Here is a 21,488-nt window from a genome sequence, read left to right as displayed (position 1 = left end):
TTATTCTCGAACTCTCACCTGCACTCTACACACACGTTCTGGGAAAATACACTGCCTCCACCGGGCTCTGCATGCCAATTCTCTCAGAACCCCAGGAGAACTCAACCGAAACCCAAGGAGGAGGCGCCTGAGGCAGCAGGATACACCCTATTCCCAGCAGGATCCACCCTAAACCTGGAGCCACCCTAATCCCTGAGCAGGGTCACTTTTCAAAGCAAAGTGCCATGCGTCATTCTTACTTGGCTATGGCTCTCAACAATCCCAGAAATATTAATATGTTGTATCTCTGTTCTTGTTCATTTCTGAGAGTTCCTTGATTTTTACTCTCATTTTTTATTGCTCCATTATTTATTTAAGAGAGAATTTTTCAAACATTGTGTGCTTATGTGATTTCTATTATTTTTCTTATTGTTTATTCTAGTTTCATTCCATTATGACCTGGTAAGATGCATGGGATAATATCATTTTTTAAAAAAAATTTGCATAGAATTACTTGGTGTCCTAGAATATGTTCTGTCTTGTAAAAAGTTCCATGAGTTGCTGAGAGAAGAAGCTGCTTTGTGGTAAAATATTTTTTAGATTTCTGTGAGATTTCTTTGATTTATAGTAATATTTAGGTTGGAGATATCTTTATTGGTTTTATGTTTTGATGACCTGTCTATGGTGTTAAGGATGTGTTGAAATCATCAGTATTATTGTGTTGGGATCTATCTGGGATTTAATGTCATTGAATAATTTTTTTTAAAGTAATTGGGTGTGCTGAAATTTGGGGTATGATTATTTAATATTGTTAAATCTTCATGGATTTTTTTCCTTTGTCAGGATGTAGTGGCCTTCTTTGTCTCTTTTGTTTTGTTCAATATGAGGATAGCTACTCTTGCTTATTTTCAGAGTCCATATGAATGGAATATATATGTATTTTCAACCTTTTACCTTCAGCCTGTGGATGTCTTTTCCTGTAAGAATTGTAAATAGCATATAGTTAAATCCTGTTTTTTTGATCCACTTCGATAATCTATGTCCTTAAACTGGGGAATTAATATCATTAACATTCAGTGTAAGTATGGATATGTTTTTGTGGTTCTCTGCCATTTTAATATTTTGCTATATTTAATACTGTCTTGATTCTTATCTAGTGTCTTCCCCCTCTATTGATATTCCTCTATTTGGGAGTGTTAGGATTTGTTTTTTAGTTTCTCTGTGTGCCATTTATCTTTGAGTATTCTTTGTAGTGTGGGTTTTGAGATCATGTATATTTTTAGTTTATTATTATGGAAAGTTTTTATTATTCTCTCAAATTCAAAACTAGGCTTTGCTGAGTATTGTAATATTGACTGGAAGTTGTTTTATTTTAGAGCTTGTGATATCTCATTCCAGGTGTTTCCTTGATTTGAGGGTCTGAATGGAAAAATCAGAATGAGCCTTATTTGTTTGTTTATAAATGTGACCTGATGTTTCTCTCCTGCAGCTTTTAATATTCTTCCCTTATTTTCTGTGTTATGCATTTTGATTTTGATATATCTTTGAGAGCTTCTCATTTGATTCATTTGGGGTCCTGAAAATCTCCTGTATGTGGATATCTATCTCATTTCTGATATGAGAAATGTTTTCTGTGACTATCTCATTGAAAATATTTTGAACACCTTTTTAACACCTTTAGCTTGTGTCTCCATATTTTTTTCCCAATGATTCTCAGGTTTGTTCTCTGAATATTTTTCCAGAGTTTTTGTATATTCTGATCATCTTCTATATTTTTTTCCATTTTGTGTAATTTTTAAAAATATTTTAGTTGTATTTGGACACAGTAACTTTATTTTATTTATTTATTTTTATAAGTTCACATGTTCTTCCTTTAAGGCCTGAAGTTCTGTCTTCATGGTCTGAAGTTCTATTTCCTAATCAGTGTGCAATCTAATCAGTTTGTAATGCTTTCCAGTGAATTTTTTATTTGATTGATTGCATATTTCATTTCTAGGAGTTATGTATATCTTATTTTCATTGTTTCTACTTATTTATTGAAATGGTCTCTCATCTTCTGTATTTGCTCTCTTAATTCATTCCTTAGGTCTTCTTTTAGTCCATTGAAAAATTTAATAATCAGTTTTTTAATAATGCCTCTTTGACATTTCATCCACATCAATATCAGAGGGGTAATTTGTTGGGGTATTTTGAATTTTGGAGGGGGTGGTTATTAGTCTGTTTCCTCATGTTTTCAGAAGGCTTTGACTTGTGTATCAGTTGAGATGAATTCCTCTTCCTCCTTTTTATGTGTGTTCTTTAGTGTGCAATTACTTTATTTGTTCTGGACTTCTCTCTGTTTTTGATATATGAGTAGATGTCAAAGGGTGGGATCTGAAGTTCTTCTATAATTGTTCTGCCTTAGGTCCTTTTTGTTGATTTGGGGATTTAGTCTCTTCTTTTCTCTGAGTTGGAGTAATGTTCAGGCTTAGGTAGGGTTAGATTGTGTGTAGGTAAGATTCACTGTTGCTTGATTGAGATGTATTTCTCAACTGCAGTATCTCTACTCTTTGATTTTGATGAGGCCCAATCTCTTTCAGTTCCTCTTAGAGGGAGAAGAAACCCAAGAATAGCACTAATGTCAGCATTTGATGTACAGCTTTAATCTACATGTTCAGTATTTTTTGACATCAATGACACTATTTGTCATGTATAAAGAAATGGTGAGATCATCATTTAACCACAGTACCAACAATAAAAAACAAAACAAAACAAAACAGGAACTAGAACTTTTTTTTTTAATAGCAGGTGTCTATGTCCATTACATTAATAATTGCAACAACTTAAATAGGGTAGGAATTATATAGTCTATATTATTTCTATTTCTGAGTGGGATTAGTTTCTGAAATAAGAGAAAATAGGAGAAGGAAATAAGTAAAATAAGAGAAGGCAAGAGAAAGTTTGAAGTGTTTGAAAAAGCGGTCAGAGGAATGGCAGGGCACAGAGAGCAGGTATTGGCTATAAAGGAGAAGTAATAATAAGTAAACTGAAAGTAATGAAAAAAGGAAAGTATTGGAATGGGCATGGGGAGAGGGAGAGGAGAGGGGAGGGGGTGTGCAGGAGGGAAGAAGGGTGGAATGAGACTGACATTATTACCCTATATACATGTATGATTGCACAAACGATGTGACTCTGCATTGTGTACAGCCAGAGAAATGAGAATCTGAGTTCCATTTGTGCAAAATGAGTTGAAATGAATTCTGCTGCCATGTATAACTAATTAGAAAAAAAATTAAATGAAAAAAAAAAAGGATAGTAGGAGTAGGGGATTTAGGCAGTTACTGGGGAAAGACAGTAAAGAAGGAGAGATCTGAGAGACCAGAATGTAGGTATAAAACAGAAGCAGCAAGCCTAAGATTGAAACAACTAAAACTCTCATATAATTACACCCCACTTAAGTTTAATCTAGGCTAAATAATTAACATATCCAGGAGAGAGCTATTAATGTTTGAGTAACATTATATGGTGTGTTTCTAAGTAACATTCATATGAATATATCTGTACTTATGCACACTCATATTATACATATTTATATTCAAATCTATCTGTCTAGTGAGAGCATATACAACTACACACAAAATCATGCATAATGAAAACAGGTGAATAATAATACAATACAATAAAATGAGGTTTGAAAATTTTGGAAAAAAACTGTTGAAATTTAAAAACAGAAAAAATGGGACTATGGGGAAATATGAAAAAAGAAAAAAAAGGCAAGAGAAATCTTAATGAAAGAGGAATTGCTTCTATTGTGCTAGTTAAATGTGTTGGCAGGGATGGATATATCACTTTTTTACTTTTGGTTCTGTATTTTTGGCCACTTTCCTGTGATCCTCCTCTAGCTGTCATCCAGGCAGAGTAGCTCTCAGGTTCCAATCTCCGAGTATTGACTGGGGAGTGCTGATGAGCTGTATAATCTGGGTGTCCACCTTGGAATACAAATGTGCTTGCATGGCTGCAATGAACTCTTATGGAATGCCAGCTATTAGGGAATTTTCTCCGCTGGAATCCAGAAGCTGAATGTTCCAAGTAAAATCTTCTTTGTGCCTGTTTCAGTCTCTTGGTTCAGTCACTGCCTGGGAATTATTTTTTTTATCAGCTGTTTTAACTTCCTTTATGAATTCCTTTTCCCCTATCTCTGTTCATAGGTATGCACGTTGAACCAGGACAGTTTTCAGCTCCTGGGAATGTTGACCTTACCTGCCAGCATGTTCCATAGTCACAGAGCGCTGCCCATGGGGAAGGGGGTCAGGAGCTCACCGCCACCCCATCCCACCCCCCTCCCAGAAGGCTTTCACCTCCGCAGACAGCTCTGGATTGTTTTCTTACTCTACCAACTCTATGTCCATCAAAGTCAACTTTTCACCCTAAACCATAAGTTTCCCTAGGTTGATTTTTAAATTTTTTAAAATTTCTTTATTTGCAGGCCATGATTCCCTTTTCTCTGTATTCCCTGCTCCGTTCTCCTGGCCGCCTGGCTGGTATGTTTCTAAGGCATTATTTTTTATGTTCAAGTTACCACTTCTCTGTACTCTATGAATTTTTTCTTTTTCTTTTTTTTTTTAATTGCAGTTCGGTATTATGTTTCTGTAAAGTTCCTTTGTTATTCATCTTGCTAATGGGAAGTTTTCCCATTTTTTTAAGTCTCATGCTGACCAACTGCTGAACTTCCTTTCTCTAGTTCTGCCATCTTTCTCCTCCAAAATATAGTATAATCTGAAGTATTTATTGTGATGCCTCCAGCATTGCTATTTTGTCTTGAAATTGCTTTGGCTCTCCTGAGTCTTTCATTCCTCCAAGTGAATTTCAGGACCATTTTTTTTTTTTTTTCTGTGTGGATGTCTTTGGTATTTCAATAGGGTTTATATTGCTTTTAGTAATACATCCATTTTAACAACACTAATTCTGCCTATGCACAAACATGGGAGGTCTTTCCATCCTCTTATGTCTTATTCAAAAATATATGATAAATTTTGATTGGCCACAAGTTATAAATAACATCAGGTTAACATTAAAATAAAAGCTAACAAAATCATATCAAAGTGATATCAGTGATTCAAACACAATTTATCATTTATTGGTTTTAGTAAAATGGGCATATTAAAAAAAAAACATTTGAAAATAAATTATTTCTCTCATCGTATGGAATCATTCTGTATTTTCCACTGTATTTTTTTTTTAACCATTGTCTCAACTGTGGAGGGACTAATGAAATACTATGAGGCCCAGAGCACAGGGGAGCAATGACTATATTGTAGGGTATAGAATATATCATTTCAATTTTAAATTTTCTCTAAATTTCTTGCATGGAAAGATTAGGCCTCAATTTACTTCTAAATCATCAATTCTGACAAATCTGGTGAATGGTTTGTTTCATTAACAGATATTTATTGGATGTACTAAATGTACTGATTTTATTTTAAACTGTTTTAAATTCTTGAAAGAAGCTTCTTAGTTGTATAATTTTTAACAAGCTATTGCAGAGCTGGTTTGTTAGTGTTAAAGACGTACGTACTCCTAATAAAACAATTTTATTTTTATAACTCAATAGCAAAACACCAATTTTGCAAATGTGCAATTGTTTATTAAATTTTAAATTGCCAGAATTTTAAATTTGGAAACTTAAAGCCAAAAACACCAACTAAATATAATTTCCCTTTATGGATGAAAAAACCATGCAATTGTTCAGCCCACTTTTTTTTTTTTCTCTAAGTAGACAGTTTCATGCCCAATTTTCTCTATTCAACATATTTTACCAAAAGCATATGGAATAACTTTTTTACATCTTCAATCAGGCATGTGAAGGTTGGTGAGAAAATAGATCATAAGAAAACATTTTAAAAAATACATTAAATACATTCAAGATGTGCAAGGGAAACCAAATACAGATTTTGCATGGCCTGACATATTTAGAAGGAGTGAGAAAAACACTGGATCCAAAACCTTGATTAGACTTTTGCTCGAATTACTAAATATGAATAAATAGTATATCAATATTTATTTTTATAGTTTTTACAATTCGAGGGAAATAATTAACTTTCTAGTTAAAATAGTAATTACATTCTATATTTTAAAATTCTGATCATATTAAAACAGACAGAAAAAGCAAATACAAATCCCATAGAGAAACAGCTATATATTAATAACATATAATCATCAAAGATTAGAAGTTGAAAATCTCAGTCATTGGCTTCCACACAAATATTATATTCCTTTAGCAGGGAATCAGAGTATATGATATGTTTACTATTATACTTTCATATATTTAAAAATATTGAATTATTTTTTGCATAGATTCTTAATTTCAAAGCACTGTACTCAAACTTTTATATGAATTTTTTCATTTAACTCTCATAATACATTATATACTTATAAGGTAAAATAATCACATTTCCACTTATCATTTAGATAACTGAGGCTTAAAGATTTTCAAATCACCCTTCAATAAATTGGTAATGGTGAAATTTAATCTTAGTCTTGGGTTTGGGAGTTTAGTTTCTAAATCACAGAAATATATATATATATATATATATATATATATATATATATATATATGTAAGAATACACTGAGATGTCAATAAAAGGCATCATTACATTTAATTACCTTCACATACAATGAAATTAAACATATATTGACTCATTTTAGTATAAAAACAATATGGGATTAGCTAATATAGTATTGAAAATCAATTGAATATATAAAGTTTAGACAGTTATTTTTTCAGATCAAATAGCAATAAGAAATTGAACTTAAATTGAAGCCTCTGACTACTTATGTCTTGAATGGTTTATTATTCTACTCAAATGATCTGTTCAATTTATATTGATTCATATATATGCTTTAGTGTATTTCTTTGTTTAGAGAATGTCATATGTCCACAATGTTACTGTGTGAGATATCTTCCCTTTGTTTCAAGAGAAATATTTCTACTTCCTTCTATTTACCAGATGTGTATTAAATACACATACAAAACTTTAAAAGAAAATTGAACCTAGCTACTCTTCAAGGACCTCAAAGTACAATAAAGAAAGAAAGACAACAAACAATCAATTGTAATGTTTTGGGGTCAGTATTTTGCTAACAGTTAAAAACCATTATGAGAACACTGAGGTGTCCATTACTCCTTGTACTGTGGCAATCTGGAAGGAGAGATTATTCTCAAGTCCTGGAATGGAGTAAAGCTAATTTCTAACCCAACCAAATAAGTAGTGTGCCCTAATCACACGAGTTAATCAATTCTGAGATTATTCAGCAAATAAGTTCAATAAATAAGCTTTAGGAAGCTCTGTTTGAGAAATATTGCATCTGTCTCTGTTGATCTATCAAATTGGCCTCTGCCTTCAAGGAGTTCAGAATGAAGTCAAAAGAAGGAGAATTGCATGGAAGATGGTAGGAGACCCTCACTGTTATGCAAAATTACATATAAGATGGTGTGAGGGGGAAGAAAAAAGAGAGAGAGAGAGACGTGTCACGGTAGATTGGGTAGAAAGAGGTGATGGGAGGGGAGGGGGGATAGGAAAGGTAGAAGAATACAATAGACACTAGTATGGCCCTATGTATAAACGTGGCTATATAACCAATGTGATCCTGCAATCTGTACACGTGGAAAAATAAGATTACATACCCCATTTGAATCAAATGTATGATATGTCAAGATCATTGTAATGTTTTGAGCAACTAATAAAAAATTAAAAAAAAAACAAAAAATAAATAAAAGGGCTTTTAGTTAAAAAAAAAAGAATAGGATCCTAATTAGAATAAGTTATACTCCATGTATGTATGTTATGCCAAAACACATTATACTGTCATGTATATCTAAAAAGAAAAACAACAAAAAAGAATGAGAAACTACATTTCAAAAGAATTTTATCTCTATAAGGGCAGGGGATTTTCTTCAAAGTCCATGAGCATATTGTAAGCTATTTATAAACCCTGGCTTCTGCAAAGAACCCCATAAATAATTTTTGAAGAAATAACTGAATGTTTGAATGAACAGGGAGGAAAAGTAGACTTTGATACCACGTGTACCAGTGCTCAAATTTTCATATCCTGCATCTGGAATCTTTGTGACTTTAGAGTTTGGGTAAATAAATGTATCAAATTTACATAGTTCTGAGGATTAAAGCTAATATTATTAGTTTTTTGTACTTACTCATAAAGATGTAACAACTCCTAAAATTGATAAACAGAAGTAAAAATTGATCAGCCACATCATGAGAAAACTATAAGAATAGTCAAGGGGAATTTTATACAGGAGAGAAAAAAAGCTACATTAAAAACAAAAAGAAAACAGCAAAATTCCCCCCCCCAAAAAAAAAGACAATTAAACAATAAGAACATAAAAGTACTCAGATAATTAGAGAATGGGACATATAATTCAATAAAAATTACCATGATTATGTTTCTGAAAACTTTATGTAAGAAGCAGTAGAAGTTTTACAAAGTAGAATAATTATGACTTTTCTATAGCCATATAAACTTTGCTTAAGGTAATAAATAATATTTATAAATTATTCATGATTAGCAGTGTTAATGAATAAAATGTTTTATCCTGAGAGAGTTAGTGACATTAACAATCCTGTTACTATATCTCTTTCTCATATTAGGAAATCAAGGAATTAGAGATTTTTAAATAATTTGGTGAAGGTCATAGATCTATTGACTGGATTTCTAGAAATTTTATCTAATCAACTTGACATTTCTTAAATGTGGGACATGGATACACTAGCCTCAGTACCTATGGTATTTGTAAAATTTGTATCTGGATTTCATCCCAAATATAGTAAATTAGAATAGTTTAGAATGGGGTCAGGAATCCACAATTTTAGCAAATAGTATGGAAGAGTATTTATACACATTGCAATTTGAAAAATATTCCATTATGTAAACTGTAACTATCCAATTGTTTTTAAACATGCTATTATATAAGTTAATTCAGTAACCCCCAGTTTTCCTTTGTGCAATGTGGGGAAATAATAGCACCTGCTTTCATACAACTGTTTTGATAAATAAGTTAATTAGCATATATATAAACCCCTCAAGACAATATCTAACAAATTGTTATTGTTCAATAATATTATATACCATTGTTATTTATTATATGTGTATATATATGTAAATATATGTGAATATATATATGTGTGTGTGTGTGTGTGTGTGTGTGTGTGTGTGTGTGTGTGTAGTTGTTTTTGTTGTTGTTTTTTACTAAAAGGGGCTTTTGAGACACAGTATGGATTTTAATTATGGCCCTCTCCACAGTCATTTTCTCAGGGTGAGGACTTAATCTTTAGGGTTTATTCACGGAGGCATTTCCGTCATCTTGGCCATTTAAATTATACCTTCCTGAGCTTTTTCCATCTACATTATGTCTTTCATTTCACTAGCAATCACACTGCAGAAGATTGCAGATGGGGCCTCACCATAATTTCACAGTAGGATAAGCTTATGTTTCATGTTAGTTTCCTACCCTTCCTAATGCTACCCAGCATTTTTAGTCTTTTTGTGCACATTGAATGGGAAAAAAATGCCAAAAATCATTCACAGTTTCCTTTTCCTGGATTGGAACTAACAGATTAGAGGCTATCATCTCAAAAAAAATAGTGTTTGAATTTGTTCTCTCCAGATTAATTTTTCTAATTAAAATAATAACACTTTATATTCTCCTGGTGCTTTATGATTCAGAAAATTCATCTGATCTGAGTTAAAGGTTCGATCTTTTGTATATTTTTACTGTTTTAATAGGATTTCTTAAACACACATACATACTCACACACATAATCAAATCAATTATTTTTGCCCCATGTTCCAAATCTTCTTCTATGATAAACATGAAATATGTTTTGGGAATAATGCCTGTAGTACGTATATATTTTTTTCTTTTTTCTTTTTTTCCTTTTTTAAGGAAATAGACTCTCAAAAATATTTTAGAAGACAAGGAGTAGAAAAAGTCATCAATCGTCAATTATGAAATTAAAAAAAAAAAAAAAAACCTCTTGTCTGACAACCAAATGTTTTAACTGTACTCAACTGAGCCTTGGTAGAGCCACAGATGCCTGGAAACAGCTCAGCACATGAGGCAGGAGCATCAGTGTGTACTGGACACTGAGACCTTCGTCCCTTCCCTGGAATAGCTTCAATTTCAAGGGTTATTACCTAGCATAGGATTTTACTTGGAAAAAAAGTAAAGATTTCACAGTTAAAATGGAGCTGAAAGCTACTGCACTTGGTAAAAGAAAATTGAAATAAGAAGTCAGTTCAGCAAAGATATCCAGGAAGGCAAGTTAATATACAACTGCCAATCTCAGGGACTTAAACTGTGCTGCACATTTAACAGTGGATGGTGCTCCGTTTTGTCACATTTGGAGACTATCTTTAGCATCTCTGTTTACTCTCAGAGAAAAAGATATATGTGAACTCATTCATGGCTGATTTAAGTCTTCACCCCTAGGAATGACAAGACACTTCTGCCGATATTTTATTGCCCAAATAAGTTACATAATCATGACAATCTTCAAGAGATAAGGAAACCTAACCCTACTATATGCCATCATGGAGAAAAACTAGAGCTATCAGAAAACAGAGGTAATGGCCAAAATAAAAGTTCACTTTACTGAAGAGTGAGACGAGTAGTGTGGAAGATACAAACAACTTGTGAATTTTTAAGGAGTAAGTAGGTTATTTCAGAGCATCATTCATCAATGAATGATATGCATCTTCTTCATAACATGAATGTATAAAAGCAGAATCTAATGGAACATAAAAAGTGAAATGCTATTGAAAATTATACTTTAAAGACCAATGATCGTGTGTGCCATTTTAAAATATTTCAACCTGTTTCCTTATTTTTATGTTATAAATTATAACTAATATAATGACGCATGATTATAACAATAATTTAAATTTACAGAAAAAATATAATTTTTGATGTATTCAGGTTTATTAAATGCCAAGTAAAATCAAGAGCTTAACTCAAACAGTTATATATTTAGATTAATAATTTTTGCATTGAGCAAGAAAATTATACTTCCTGTAAATTAACGATAAATGCATCAAGATGACTTGCATTTATCAATACTACAGATCATCAAAAAATAAATTCATTTTGTATCTATGCCAAGAAGAGTTAAAGAAGTCATTCATTCATCAATTCAACATATGCTCATTGACTATTGAGCACTCTATTAGGCCCAAGGCAATTGGAAATAGATTCATCCTTCTAAGTTATTCCCAATTCCCTAAGAAAAGTCAGACATGAAAATACTTTCTTAAAATATATGACAACATACAGCTTTACAATTGTGTAAAATTCATTTGGTTGCCATTATAAGAATGAGAAACTGTGCATTTCTACTTAAAGTGTAGTTTGGTGATGTGGACAGAAAAAACAGAAGTTTAGGAAGGCAGATAAGTTATTTTGCAAGAGACACACTGGTGAAAATGAGGATGAGGATAATAAAACTCAGGGTGATTCATTTAAGATGATGAGTGTTATGGATAAGAATGGAAGGCTTATAAGTAGAAAGATGAAATAGACATTTGCCAATAAAAATAATATAGTCCAATGAAATATATTTGTCTCTTTCCCCGGTAAGCCCTGAAGAATAATCTATTTGTTAACTTGGCAAACATTTTTGCATAGCTATTTTTTTGCCATACATGGTTATAAATACCAGGAACTCAAATGAGTAACTAGTATGAAATTCTAGAAAATAATTTTATTTAAATAGAAAAATTATAGACAATCCTGTATTAATAATACTGGAAACCACATAAATGTATCAGTGGATACAAGCATCAAAATTTTTACTTTTTATGTCATTCAGTCACAGTTAATATCATTTCCACAAATAACATTAGTCAGATCTAGACAGGGAAACAGAATCCATGCCAGGTACTAAATAAAAATAATTTAGAATGGAAAACTAGTTACAACTAATATGGAGTGAATTGAAAATACAATTTGATGGTCAAACAGATTTTTATTAAAAAGTATGGGAAAACATAAACTCACTTAGTGCTAGAGAAACCAGAAGAGGAGAGGTAATAGCCACCAGGTACTGGGGCAGGGCCATGGACACTAGAACCACAGTGTGGTTAGAACCATAGAAGAACTTAACCTCTAGAATTGTGATATGGGAGGATCACCTTGCAAATTTTCTGCTGCCTCTCTCTAATCCTTCACTTTGGCAATTCCTAGGCCATTGGTAAGGGAAACTGGGAATTGGGCCTCCAGGAATTAGTCCCCTGCAATACAGAATAGAGCCAGAGAGAAGAAGGGAATGGGTCTGAAAAGAAAGGAAGTGAATATACACAGTTCTCCCATTTCAGCTCAGTAACCATTCTCACCCATTCTCTATAACTAATGTTCACATAACTGTAATGTGATACTTCAGCCTCCCATGATGTAACTGTTCTTCATATAAAGATATTGTGAATTGATCCCCTAAAAGAGAGACTGTGTCCCAACAATCTCTGTATTCTTCTTAAGTCCAGAATCTCCAAGCTCAACACATTATTATCTTTAAAGTCCTAGTATGATTCTTCATGATATTCCTGTTTAATACTCAGTTAAAATAGTAAAATAACAAGAGGATAGTAGGGAGAAAAATTCTGTCTATTTATCTACCTACCTGTTACAGTTCTATCTTCTATGATCAGTAGATCATGGAACTATGATTGACATTTATGAGTTTTAGTCTTCCACCACCAATTCCATGTTACCCTTGTTCCCTGTGCTCACCATTATCACATTCAGCATCTCATAATTTATATGACTGAATGATCCAGACCATTAGCTTGGTTGAATTAAAGAAAACAGTCCTAAAAGATCTCAGTCTGTAAGTCTCCATTTTTCATTAAGTTGTTGAGTTCATTTGTTCACATCTATTATTGGATGTACTAACAGGCAGCCAATGAATCCCCTGAGTTGTAGACAATGGTGTCCATGTTCTCTTTGTTTAACAACACTCCATTCTTTCTTCTGTAGTTAAGAACAATTTCCCCAGGCAAGAAATAACCCCCTTCACAGCCTGCTCATCAGTGGTGGGAGGAGCCAACATGAGCAGAGATGTAATTTCAATATAATTCAACAAAAACAATGTTTTGATTGATGGAAGCAAATTTTTTTTTGAAACCTGGCTCTCTAAACTAACAGACTCCTAAGTTGAAAGTGGAAATTATGAGTAAAAACACTACAATGATTTATTAAATGTAATAATGAAAATCATATTTGTAAGGTGAAGTTACAAGTCAAAACATATTTAATGAAAACAAAATGATTATCAATTTGAAGTAGGGCTTTCTCCAAAACTAATTAATTGCCTGTAGTACTATAGTGTGGCTCATGGAAGTTCCCTTTCAATATTTGTATTTGCTACAGTAGGATTCGCTGAGCAACAAAAAATGAATCATTAACGAGGTAGCACTATAGTCTAAACCTGCCAAAGAGCCTTGCCTTGCTCTCTGTCTTCTCAAACCTAGAAAATAAGTGCCTAGATAAATGGATAAATCTAAATAAACTATCCAAAATCCAAAGAATCCCATCAAACATTTGTCTTCTTCATTGTGATGGACAGAGCATATTTTTTTTTCTCCCTTTGGTATCCTGGGATACCACAGACTGCTGAATTTCTAGAACTTTTGCCTTGAACTTTCATGGTATTTATCACTTTCAGATGTGCATGTATCTTGTTAAAGCATAAGGTGTCCTCATTACTGCTCACTGTTTTGAATGATCACAATGTTTGATTTTTGTAGCATTTTAAGATAATTAAAAGACTTGTGAACTTGATGATGCAATAAGGACATTTCCCATAGGCACAAGATGTGACAGTGTAAGTATAAATGCTGTCCTGCCAGCTAAAAGGAGGTTTATAGTTTTCCTTGCTAATTGATATAGAATAAACAAATGAATAAAATATGAACAACTTATGTCTGATAAATAAATGCATATTAAATGCTTTGTGTCCAGTTACATTTTTTTTTCAGGAAAGAATCCATATCTAGAAAAGCAGCTATTTACTTTATAATTAAGTTGCAGAATATTTAGTCATTCTCCAATATCTATTTGGCTTTTTCTCAGGTCCATCATACTTTAATACTTCAATGTTGACACTAATCTCACCAGTTCTCTGAGGGGTACAGTATTCTTTTTGGTATGTGAAACTGCAGAAATGGTCTTTCAGAGACTTCCATTTGGTGTTTCCTGACAAAATAACATGTAGTTCACAGATCAGTGAGTTAATATGGTGATATTTCCATTTGATAAATATATCTAATAAACTATGCCTTGAGAAGTGAGAGGTCTAACTATAAAATGAGCCTGAAGTTTCAATGGCCCACTGTGATATGGGCTTGGGTCAAAATTATAAGTATAATTATACTTACCAACTTAAAAATCAGTAAGCTTTGAGTCTGAATATATTTGAATTTGTGTTTTCTTTGATTACAGCTAACTCAGAGCCAGTGATTATCAATTCATACAATGTTCGAATATATATTGCAGATTCCTTTGGGGAAGACTTATGGGATGTTTTCCTTTTAAAATTGCAAAAGTGTTACAGGATATTATTCTCAAGAGACCTATCTGTGTCTTTCCATTTTTTTTTCATTCCAATCTTAGAGTTTAAATCTTCCCAAACTAATGCCCAAATCATGTCTTTAAAAAAAACGTGAGTGTTATATATTTGTGTTTTAATTTTACAACCAACTTAATCAGATTTAGATCAAACTTTTAGCCATTTCTTACTTATAGCTACCAAAAATTCAAAAGCTATTTAAGGTCATAAAGACAATTCACTCATTCTCTGATTTCTTGAGATGAAAATTTAAAAGACTAAGCCTCTTGTTAACTTTTATTTTTTTCAATCTCTACACAATGGTGAGAAGCAGCCAGCAAACACTTGGCATCTTGAACTTTTCTTGAATTTGCATTTTACTCCAAAGGTGATAATATGAATAATCCTGATGCCTCTTCGTGCCATATATTACTAGTGTCACATTTATTTTTCCTTGGCAAAATAGCCTTTGTGTGGTCAAGTTCCAAGAAGAGAGTAATACAAACCTTGAGTCTTGTACTGAAATTCTTTTATGGAACCATTCCTGGTATTGACTGTTTAATATGATTTAAGAAAAAAAAAAAGTCACCATTTTAGGTGGTTCAATAGAGCAATGCTGTTTTAAAAGAGATTGAAAGAAGGGATGGTGAAGCAACCAACAACAAGTAACATCTGTAGAACAATATTATCTTTAGATAAGGAGGAGAATGATGCAACCACAATCAGGACCAATTAATGGAAATTGGAAATCTAATGAAGGCTACCTAATGAGGGCCGAAAAACCGAAAGAGAAACAAAGAGAGTGTTTACTTCTCTTTCTTTAACCTATAAACTCTTGACTGTGTTTCTATTGACCAGAGCAATGAGAATCCCTTCTCATGGGATCCTTGGAAAGGTAAGTTGAAGAATTCATAACTCCATAAAAGTAAATTACCTCAGGAATAGTTCAGGGAGTGGATTGAAAGCAAAGAGGGAAATGTCAAACTCACTCACAGTCCTAACCTTTTTTTAATATTAATTCATTAGCCTTCTTCAGATGCCACCATAGCCTTTTTCTTAAAACCACTATTGTTTCTAGAAAAAAAGATTGCCTTACTCTATCATTTTTCTTAGTAATCAGCTATATAGTTTAATCATGGGTCCTTCAGTCTTGAAGTTCTTCTTTCATTTTTAAATCTGGTATTAAAAGTGATTTCATTGATCCTGTCCATTGAAAAAAGTCATTATGAAAAAGTAGCCATGTCTATTTTTATCCTTGACTTCTTAGTGTTTGTATACAAATATTTTCTAATTTTACTTCATGTATGTGTCACATCTTAAAATTATCTATACATTCAAAGCCAGCCTCAGCAACTTAACCAGGCCCTAAGCAACTCAGTGAGACTCTGTCTCTAATAAAATGTAAAAAAAGTGCTGGGGATGCAGGTCAGCAGTTAATCGCCCTGTGTTCAATCCCCAATACCCCAAACAACAACAACTACAACTACAAATACAAAAAATACAAAACAAAAATGATATTTAAAGGCTTTTATTTCCTTTCTATCATCTCTGATTTCCTATATTGATTCTTGAGTATCTTTCTTTGCAAAACAGGAAAATATGCATGAATAACTGAGCTCATTCTGGAAAAAGTTGAAAATCTTTCATTATAATGAGTTTAATTCAGAGTAAAAATTTCAAAAACACCCATTTTTGGGTGGTGAAAAGAGAGATAAGTGAGAAAACAACAACAAAACATTCATTTCCTCCAATTTGCTTACCTCAGTCATTACATGAATTATCTCAATGGGGTAGATATATATATATATATATTTTGAAAGTTTCTTACTCCCCATATTGTCCAATGGGAACATGAATATATCCCAGGCCATATATCAGTTACACAATACCAAAACTCATGGGAGAGGGCAATGTAGAAAGCTGGAAATATAATAAGCTGTGGAACCAGGTGCATCTAGGCTATAAACCTGGGTCAATGATCCAATCAATTTGCAATTATGGGAGCGTAAATTTAGAGCTCTGATTTTGGGTCTCTTCATAGGAATATTAGGGTTAATAAAAGCTACATTATAAGGCTGTTGAAAAGATAAATTTCTGTATAAATATATACACATATATTCACATTATAGTAATGAACAATTGATCAACAATTTGTTATAATTATAATTTGGGTTAACAATCTCATCACTTCAGGCTGTGATGTATAGCCTCTTCAGTGTGATAAGCATGAGTGGGGGTGGATTAATCTAACCTATCCTTAAGAAGATCAAAGGACTTCCAATCCAATATTGAGTGCCTGCTCTGTGATAGGTAGATTTTTGGCATTTTACAAAAATAATTTACTTAATTAAGGTATGAGAAGTTATTACCAGATGAAAAGGAACAAGTGCATAAGCAAAATTATGGTCAGCAGTATGGATAATTAAGAAGAGACAAATTTATATGATCACAGTGCATCTTGAAAGAATATCTATTTATCTATTTTTGTCCTTTTTTGCTGTTATTGGCATTTTAGCAATAATTTCCTCATCATGTCACAAAAATATATGTGTATATACATATATATATATATGTATATGTGTATATACATATACACATATACATATATATATGTATACATATATATACAAAATGTTTACACAAAATGTTTCCTTCTTCATAAATATGGGTTTAAAATTCCTTTCTAAAAACTTTTGGAAATAAGTTCTTCATGATTCAGACAATTTTTGATAAAGCAAATTATAATTATAGACAGCAATTTTAACAGGTTTCTTTAGACATAATTTACGTGTATAAATTTCAACCACTTAAAGTGTAAAGTATTCTAGTTTATTTAAAGATGTAGACAATCTTTTTAATCTAATCTCAGAACATTTAATAATTTTAAAAAAAGTTAAATTATATGTAATTTCACATATAATTAAAGTACCTCAGTATGGGGACTCGTACTCATTGTGAGTACCCCAGTATCTCAGAATGCAACAATATTTAGATGAAGCTAAGGTAGACTCTCATCCAGTGGGACTGAGGTTTTTTTTTAATAAGAGGTGATTACGTCACATAGACACTGGGACCATACACACATAAAAGAAAGATGATGTTAGGAGATGGGGAGGTAGTCATCTTCAAGCCGAGGAGAGAGGCCTTAGAATAAAATGGAGCTACCAATGCCTAAGTCTTGAACTTTTAGTCTCCCGAAATGTGAGAAAATAAATTTCTATTGTGTAAACCACCGAATCTGTGGTATTTTGTTGTGGCAGTCTTAAAAATCTAACATTTGTTTTTATTATTCTTTACACATACTATTCTATATTAAATTCTTTTAATATACTATGACAAATTACTATGTAATTACTATGTAATTATCAACAAAGCCTAGGGAAACACTTCCTAACCAAAGTCATATACCTACAGCACAACAAATGAATGTTCACACAAAGCGGAGAAATTAAAACTATCATGGATTTACTGCCATTTGTGTCAGGTTTAACTACTAAATGAGATTTGGGATCAAACTTCCAAAAAAAAATTTAAAAGGAAAATCCTTTAATTTTCAGAACTTGTTGGATGTGGAAATGTGTAAAAGTCATTGTGGGCTCAGGCTAAAATAATTTTAAAATAAATATGTAGTCCATATGTTAATGCTAATTAATATAGTAATATTAATTTCCTCCTCAAACAACTTTATAACTTCCATTGTTATTAGAACTACAAAGACCCTTAAAATGCTTTAGGCACTGTAATTTACAGTGTAGTAAATATAAACTTAGGGTTTTTGTAAAAAGACTTGAAGTCCACTGTGAGCCTTAGTGTAACATAGCCAATATATTAAAAATGCTAATAAAGTGAGGCCAGAGAGGGTCCATGAAACAGGCCCTTGGAAACTATACTCCCCTGAGTCCCACTTCAATTCCTAGTAAAACTATGGCACTAATATAAAATAGTATTGGGACTATTAAATAGATTTAAAAATATCATGAATAAAACTTGATAGTCTTCACAAGAATTATAAAATTGGACTTATATTAAAATAATACATTTATTCTTATTCCTAAGGTTACTTGATCGTGTCTCAGGGAAAAATATTTGGATCTCATTTCAGACTGAGGAGGCATGCTCCATCCTAAGCAACATTAATTAATAAACCTTCTGCTAGTTTCATTTCACCTTACAAGGTCAAATTCATTTGACCCAGAATATCATTGGTACTTTTCTTTTCTGATCTTATAGTTTGTGCATAAATGAAAAATTCCAAAAATTAAGTTGGTATTTAGATAAGTTGCCAAAGGCCAGTTTGTGTCACACACAAATAGTGCAATTTTGCTTCTTCTTTTTTTATTTTTTATTTTTGGTGGGGGAGGGAGAAGTTTCTAAATATGCATGTAAAAACTACTCTAAAACGGGACTTGTGTTTAATACATGAGAGGACTGGCAGTAAGCCGGGTTAAAGAACTTTTTTATGAAAGAGCAAAGGACCTTTTGGGAAAGAGAGGCCATATGGTAAAGGCTTATCTCATACCTTTCTGGCCATCAAAATTATTTAATGCTCTATCCTTCTGCATTTCATCCATAGGAAACCACCATTTTTCTAACAAGCATTTTTTTTAATGCCCAAACAGGAGAATGAGTTCATGACCATAAATTTGTGGCTTTTCATTTCAATAGTTGAATCAGATGTAATATAGAAAATATTAGAAGAATACACAATTAGGGTAGAATCAGACTGCATATTTTTCCTGTATTTTTCCATTACAAGCAGTGATAACCTGGCAGGAATTTCATCTCAACCCTGTGTTACAAGTAGATTGGATATGACTGAGTGAGTTGTGAATGCCAAGATGGTTTTCCATGATTTTCTCACCACATACCTATAATTGATCAAGTAGAAACTATAAGCACCACGCATATGCTTAAATTTCAAATACAATGTCCCCTATTTATAAATCAGAATAATTAATCATCTTCTTGATATTTTCCTAGCACACTTCTGACAAATCTGAAATTGAAACCAATATCTGGTTTTAAAGCTAGTGGGGAAAAAATAACTAAGGGTGGATTATTTGAAAATGAACAACAATTTATGTGAGTTTGGAAATCCTCAGTTTGGAATAAATTTTAAGAAAGTGATCAAAAGAGAAAAATTTGTGTTGAGGTAGGTAATTGTCAGGGATGGTTGCTCAATAAGAAAAATGTAAGCTCTGTAAGCTGACATTAAAAAATAAAGCAATCATTGCAAACTTGAAAGGAAGTATCATGTTTTCTTCTACTTTTTCTGATACTCTTTGGATATTTAATGTGCCTATGAAATGAACTGTCAGGCTATAAAAATTTGATTGAGAACTTTGCTGTACGTGTGTGTGTGTGTGTGTGTGTGTGTGTGTGTAATATACACATCCAGTAACACTCAAGGAATATACTGGGAAAAAAGAGTTTTAATTTTTCCCTTCCTTGAGCTCAAACACTATTATTGTTAGAAATCAGGAACAAACAATGTGGCTTGTTCTTCTAAGAGAAATCATAAATCCCCAGTGATAAGCTTTATTTATTTCTGTTTGTGCCTCTCATAACTTTTATCTTATCCTAGTCTATGCTTTCTGTGCCTGTTTATTCCTTTAGATTATTTTTGCTTTCTCCTTTGAATCTCATGTATCTAGCAGACTGCCTGGCATACAGCAAATGCTAAAAACATGACCAGAATATGTCTTCTGCTGTTTCACCACTCTTTCCTATCTTTCTCAATTATAGGATGGGAGGAGTTATAAAACAAAAACATTCACAGCAAGACTGATATGAAATGCAAACATTTCTAGAAAAGGAAGTGAATACATTTGTGGAGGTTGTCACTTAAAAGGCTCTGAGAAGGTGAGGACCATTGAGGAATGGAAATACTGACAGTGCTATGAACAGAGGGAAGTTCACTGAGAGCCACAAAGAAGGTGTTGTTGGGAATTGTGAAATTATGGCACACATGTTTTACATATGAAGAAAGCGGTGTTTAGGAAATTATCACGTCTAGCACAAGGTTACTCAGATCATTAAATTAAAAAGTCAATTGGAAAAACAAGTCATCTAACATAAGGGATAATATTATGCCACTATATGGGCTCATCTGAATTTGCACATTAAACATCTGTTTTGTAGCTACATGACCTAGGGGTTTCTAGTCCTGTTGTGATGTCCTGATTTCCAAAATATAACTCTAAGAGTAACTTTAAATTTTACCTTTTGATTATGATTTCCTTATTTTGCTTTGACCTTTTTTTTTTCAAGTTGGTGTTTCTTTAATGGTCATAATATCAAAGGAATACCCTTTTAAAAAACATTTTTAGTTGCAGATGGACATAATAACTTTATTTATTTATTCATTTTTACATGGTGCTGAGAGGATGGAACCCAGTGCCTCACATGTGCTAGGCAGGCCACTCTACCACTGAGCCACAACCCCGTCCCAAAGGAATAGTCTTAATTCAAATCTATTAAGCAGTATATGTGCAAATGGTGATGAAGGGAAATAATTAAAAGTCAAAAAAATGAAAGTAAGACTGGGTTTTGATGTAAAATTGGCATTTTCCACATCTTCGAAGTGTGATGATCAAACTCGACTCCCCCTCTGCTATTCTTCTATCTTCTTCTTTCTTTCCTTTTATGTCATTTATCTTTTCTCTTCCATCCTTTTCTCATTTCTTCAATTCCATGTTTCTTTATCTTTATCATCTTATTTATTATTTACTGTGAATTATCTCCAAGGAATGTCATACTATAATTAACTTAATGCTTCCTTCCTGTTAGTTATTGGCATGTTATTTTATTTAACCAAAATACTTAAGATGTGTGTGTGTGGGAGGGGGCACATATGCATTCATTAAGACCTTGAAACTCTGTGAAATGCTTTATATTTGTTATTTTATTTAGTA

This window comes from Ictidomys tridecemlineatus, chromosome 6 (genome assembly GCF_052094955.1).
Source record: "Ictidomys tridecemlineatus isolate mIctTri1 chromosome 6, mIctTri1.hap1, whole genome shotgun sequence".
In the NCBI taxonomy this organism is placed as follows: Eukaryota; Metazoa; Chordata; class Mammalia; order Rodentia; family Sciuridae; genus Ictidomys; species Ictidomys tridecemlineatus.
Note: the sequence above shows the minus strand (reverse complement) of the source record.